This window comes from Tympanuchus pallidicinctus, unplaced genomic scaffold (assembly GCF_026119805.1).
Source record: "Tympanuchus pallidicinctus isolate F22 unplaced genomic scaffold, pur_lepc_1.0 scaffold1, whole genome shotgun sequence".
NCBI classification, from domain to species: domain Eukaryota; kingdom Metazoa; phylum Chordata; class Aves; order Galliformes; family Phasianidae; genus Tympanuchus; species Tympanuchus pallidicinctus.
The window spans coordinates 19,992,139-19,998,576 of record NW_026294618.1 but is presented as its reverse complement, the minus strand read 5'-3'; positions in this window follow the sequence as shown (position 1 = coordinate 19,998,576).

Sequence of the window (6,438 nt, the reverse complement as noted above, 5' to 3'; positions counted from 1 at the left end):
CTTCTGGGCGGATAGGGCAGCGGGAGCTTCCCTTCCCCTGCGTTTTGGTCGGCTGAAACGGCTGGACGAGGGCCAGGTGGTTTCCGTTTGGCTGCAGTTTGGGTCTGGGTTGCAAATTTATCGCGCTTTTCAAGGTTCTAATCAAAGTTCTCAGAATTAGAGAGGCTTCCCAGTTTCTTGAAAATGGAATGAGCCCTTTTGTCACGCTGCACGTGCTCTGGCTCTGCTCTTGACGGAGTCAGTGGCTCTCAGACTTCCACTGTGACAGTGTGCGGTGCCTCCTGAACAACGATGCCACATTTCCAAGCCTTCATAAACCATTAACAACGCACGGATATTTCATACTGCTTTCACAATGTATCGTTTTCCCATTGTGCTTTTTCTCAAACCTTGCTTTTCTGCAGTTTTTCTCCATTTCCTCCTCTTCTGGCTCCGGCGTCCTGTTGGACTCCTCAGCAGCACCCAGAGGCTCTTTGCTTTCCTGAGCAGAGCTGCTCCCTCCTATCCTCTCAAGGAACCCATCCCTTCATTTCTCCTTGTGTTGGCCATGCCACCATTGTGACTGCACACTCCTAGAATCGTTAAGGCTGGAAAACAATGCTAAGATCACCAGGTCCAACCATCAACTCACCCCCACCATGCCCACTAACCCGTGTTCCTCAGTGACACACCTACCCTTTTCTTGAACACCTCCAGGGATCTTTCTGCTCCATGTTTATGGTGGATGAGCAGCGCTGCGTGTCTCCTCAGTAATTGTGTCCCTTTGCTCCTCCTTTTTGCCTCTGCTACAACCCTTCCAACCCAAACCATTCTGTGATTCTGTCCCCAGGACGCTGCAGCTCCTGCCTGCAATGCTGGATAAGTGTAACCTCTTGAAGCTATTGGTTCTACTCATGCGCATACTTAAGTGCAGCGCTTAACTTAATGCTAGTTGTCAAGCGGAGGTCATGTCTCATCTCTGCTGAGAGACCATTGTGCTTTCTGAGGCCATCAGGTGAATAAGTAATAATAATACAGTGTTGTGGGGGTTTTAGAATAATTGGTGGCTAAAACATAAGTCTTCAGCATAATAGTGAATTTCCTGCTCTTCTCTCATTTGGGTCTGTTACTGTGCAAGGTTTCATTCCTGGCTCGTTGGAAGAAGTTAACACGTGATACTAGCAGATCCATTGCAGCTTGCCAGGAATGACTCTTCTGACATCAGGAACCAATCTTCCTGCTATTTGGTGTGACTTTACGTGCTATATATTTCAAAATGGCACTGAAATTGGACAACAAATAGAGGTCTGGGAAATGATTTTCAAAAGCCTCACTTCTGTTTTCATTAACAAAAACCGTGCCAACAGCATCATACCTGGGATCATTTGGGATCATTTTGGCTCATGTTTTCTGAATATACGATGACATTAAGCACTACAGAACTTGTGTAGCTCTTCATCAAGTTTCATGTCACATCAGACTCTAGTCTATGTTTGCACGGAGGTGTTTGAGCTTGGGATGACTGAGAATGGTTTGTAGATAACCAGTGGCTTGGAGGTAGCATATTTGTGTGTACTACGGGGTCATCCTTGCCCTGTGGCCAGGGCCAGCAGAAGACCTGTGCAGTGAACTCTATGGAGGTTCCAAATTGAGAAGCCAGGTAGCATTTGGCTTTGCAGACTTTATTCTCTTCCCCTCGTTGAGCATTGTCAGAAGCAGATCAGGTAAAATAACTTTTTTTTTTTTTTTTTTTTTTCTTCTTTTTTTTTTAATTCCAGTTTTTGGCAGCCAAAACTTTCTGAACTGCAGCCTAAAGCCCATTCTTTAATTTTCTTTCCACTCCCCTGTGTACATTTGTCCTCAAACCTTTAAGTGTAAACAGATAAAACATATTAGTTGACATATGCTGACATATTAGCATATTTTTGCAATTACTGCTGCTCTGTGTTTCATAAGCTGGGAACGTCCCACAGAGAATAAGGCTGCTCATCAACTAGCCTTGCAGTTCTTAGTGGATCTGGAGATGGTGCTAAAATCTGTGGAAATCATCTTAGTTCTCATTCTGCGATTTCTCTGCAGCTTAAGTTCACTGAGGCTGCACTTATAATTAATGTACTGCAATAAACATGTCTGGAAGGCAATATTTCTCGCCTTAGACATTATATCTTTGGATTACTTGAATCGTCTTTTGATATTGCCTGTTTCTCTCCATTAGCTGTAAAGTCATGCTGGTGTAGTAGTAAATGATTGATTTTGAACACCTAACTGAGAAATGAATTGTCCCAGTGTAGAGTAGGCACAACATTGGGAATAGGCATAGGAATATTGCACCTAAACTTAGAGACAAAATAGGCACCCTTCTCACTTTTGAGTCCACATCAGGATAAACAACAGATTCCCAAATTCTTCTTCTTTGAAGACTTCAGACTGTGATGGCTCCAGTGGAGAAAGGGGCAGCAGAGCTGAATACCATTCTCATGGCAGTGACACCCAATAGCACCCGTATCCAGATGCATGTACAGGTGCTCAGATCTTATCAAAGCACAGCACAGCCATGCTGACAAGGACACACAGCTGGGCACAGGTCTGTGCTCCATCATTTACCCTGCTAATTGGGTGTATTGTGCAGCCTGCTCTTGCTGAGTCTGTCATGTTGTGGGCACACGTCCAGCACACCAGGTAGGACTTGCATGCCTATACAAACTAGACTTGTTTGCACAATGTGCAAAGCTGTTGGCAGACTATTCTTCTGTGGTTTGGATTGACATGTGGGTGTACTGGACAGCTAAACATTGCAACACCAAAATTCTGGGAGTGGCAAAGGTAAAACCCAGTAGTATTTCACCTGTGCACAGTGAGGTAAGTATCAGGTAGTTAGCAGCAGTAGCTGATAACAGTGGTTCCTGCAGCATCCAGAGATCTGGTTCATGGCTAGAAGCCAAAATGTAAGCAAAACAAAACAGGGGAAAAATACTGGCTTATTTTGCTCATCCTGTGTTTGACAGCTTACTACTTGTGTGCGAAATGCTTCTTTTTCTATAACATAACAGCCTCAAGGGTTGGTGTGATTGCTATTGCTGGCTCACAACAACAGCTCATTATACGTCTGCTGAGCAGCCCAAGACAACTAAAATAAATCCTGTATGTCTGGACTACAAACAGCATACATGCTGTAGGCATGTTACACAGCATGCATCATAATCAGAGAACAGTATTTCTGAGGACTCTACCTTTGTGTATTATATCCTTTGTATAATGCACTCAAATATTAGAATTTGAAGATCACTGTAAAAGTGATCAGGTTGTAGGAGTAGTAATAGCCATAAGGAAAAATAGATCATGAAAGTTTCTTCAGGGTTGGGTTGCATGCTTTTATGCACCAGAGACAGATCAGTATTATTTATAAGAGAAAACAACAAGGAACACAGCAAAAGAGAGTGGATTACTGAGAGCTTTATCACCCAGAACAGTGCTCTGAACAGGTAGAAAAGCTGTTAATTTGGTTAAAAGTATTTGGTCAGGTTAAGAGGTGGGGAACTTGCAGTGTTTACTTAGATGGACCATTGGGAAAACAAGCACATTTTCTCCTAATTTACTAAAAAAAGATCATAAAAACCAAAGGATTTGAAACAGAGAATTAAAACCTAACCTTGCTCTTTACAGTAATACGAGAAATCCTGTCGGTGTTCTTTCCCAGCCATAATCATCTGTATACTTCTCACTGCCTGTCTCCTCAAAGTACGTCCATGGTCAGCACTACGGCTTGGGAGCAAAATACCTTGTGATCAGTACATTCCTTCCAAATAGTGGCACGCCAATGAAATGTCAGCACACAGAGCTACAGGCTGCGGCCATCTCTGCTTGCTCAGGCAGCAGGGCTGGTGCAGGGATGGGGATGGCTGGTGGTTCCCACCTGGTACAGTGGGTGCGTGAGCAGCATTTGCTGTGTGCAGCAGCACAGAAGCAGCTTAACTTTACTGATGGCATCTGTTGCTTCTGATCTGGATTAAGAGAGTCACAGGCTGCTTGTAGGAACGTTATAGAAAAGATGTTTAATTTACGAATCTTGGCTAACCTGAGAATAACCCATCTCATTAAAGGTCCTGGTGTGTGCCACCCAATTCTCCAGGAAATAAAGTGTTTTTAAAAAAGCATATTAAACACTGAGTGAAGCCTCAAAGGCGTGTTCTGAAATTCCAGACACTGGCAGAGGGAAGGAATCAAGAAGTCCACAGTAGACAGCCTTTATGATTTGCTTTGGTAGGTGCGAGTTAGCACATTTCTTTGTGCCAGCATTCAATGTGACCCTGATGCTCAAGGTGAAACCCCATAATGCTTCTCTCCAATTAGGACTAACAGAGCAAAAATGAGAAGTCCATGCCTCTGCAGCCAAGATGCATCTGATCTCTTGAGTTTAAAACCTTTCTTGTTGTTGGTATTCAGAAATGCAAATACACAGATTTTAGTTGTAACTTGGTACTTCTGTGCCTGCAAAAACTGCAAACGGCTCACCTTAATTTTCTGATGTCAAAGTATCCCTTATGTAGGGTTTCCAGTGAATGCTTACAAGGATTTGATCTTCCCCGAGGCGTGCTGTCTCCCTCCTAGGTGCTCTAGCTCAACTTCTGGGCTGAGACACACGTAAGTGATAACTGTGATTATCCCTGGAGTATAACAATACGTGCATCAGCAGAGCGTGCAGTTCTGCTGTCAAGGCGTGTTTTGCTGCAGGAAAAAAATCCCTTTGAACACCCTTGAAGGTCGTGCTGTGAATGACTAACTGCCTTTTACTGAGCAGTTAATGGAGCTTGGCCAAAGCACTTCAGGTGCTTTTGGTCATACGTCCACATTATTGCATTTCAAATAGACTCACAGTAGATCTTCATTTGCCTGGGAAATTTTGAGATCCTTTCCGTGCTATTTCAGTGTTGCTATTTTCACGCTTTGTCCTAAAGGCAAAGAGTGTTCCTGGCAGTTTGGTAATGGCGTGCCTTTAAGGACAGCGCCGGGATCAAGTAAGCACAAGTACAAGGCAGCAGCAAACCAACTGATTCTGCAGATGTTGAGCCAGATTTCTCAAAACCAGACAGTAGACAGATCCAGCAAAGCACATACAGCACTTGTGAGAAAAGCAGATTGTAGATCCCCCACACAACTATAAAAATGACAAGTCTGAACAGTGATGGAAATAAAGTAGAATTCTGAGCTCTGGCATAACGCAGGCAGCCTACTATCCACCACAGACTTGTGGTCCTCCTTGCACCAGTCACTGGTATCTCCATGGTAGGAGTAAAGTCCGTGCTGGTGTCTCTGCACACATTATAATATCATAAAATGTTTAAGAATCAGCCTCTGTGATCACCTATTTCTATTGTCTCATGTAAGAGACTGCCCTGCTCCTGCCCAGTATGCAGAGTGGGCAGTGCTTAGCCACACACATGGAATGCCTGCAAAGAGGAGCATGGCTTAAAAGGCTCATCAAGGGCTTAGCAAGCTGTAATGTCTTTAATCTGTTTTCTTTTTCAAACTCATCATATGGCTTCAAGTCACTTTACAATTCAGTTTCTTCTGAGCTACAGATAATATTAATCTGCCTTCTTAATACTTCCTGCATTAATAGTCCTGCTATTACTATGAAGATATAGTAAAGCAATCAAAAATACTGAATTAACCCCGTGGTATCACTCACTGAAATACAGATAAACTCTTGAAGAGCCTTCCATTAATCTCACCTTTCAAACTGCAAGTTTTTCCCACCCTTATTTATGCACTTTAAGAATCAAATTGGTCTTAGAGAGAGGAACCGTGAAGTTTAAGCACTAAAACACAACTCAGGATCTTTCCCAGCATTCTGTCACATCTCAAAGGGGCAGTGCACAACCTGTAACACTCAGCATCCCACCCATACAGCAGTTGCAAATTTCCACTGGGACTGAACCCATCTTGAGGCGCGTGAGTTCACAACATCCTGCAATTATGGAATTTGATTTTGTTTTTTTGTCTGCTACTTCAGCAATGAGAATGGCCGGAAATGGAATATCAGTGCACTTCAGGAGAGAGAATGAAGTGTCAGTGTTTTCCAGAGCAATACATAAAATAGACATGGTGTCAAAAACAAGAACAAAGGGCAGGCTTTAATAGTTGTTCATTTTACCTCTTTTCAATAGCTCTTTATTTGTAGTAGTGCAGGTACACACGAAAGACCATAAAGACCATTCTTGAGCCTGATGAATACAAGTCTCAGAATTTAAGCACAATCATGGGATTCCCTATACATCCTTCAGGGCACATTAATTAGCATGAATTGCCAGTTACCAAATGAAATTAATTTCCTCTGTTAATGCTGTGTTCTGCAACACTCACTTGGAACACTGCATCTCACTTTTATGTAACACGTGCTACTCAAATGGTGTGTAATCCTTGCAGACAGCATAGTGAAAATGTTCAATTTGTGTCCAT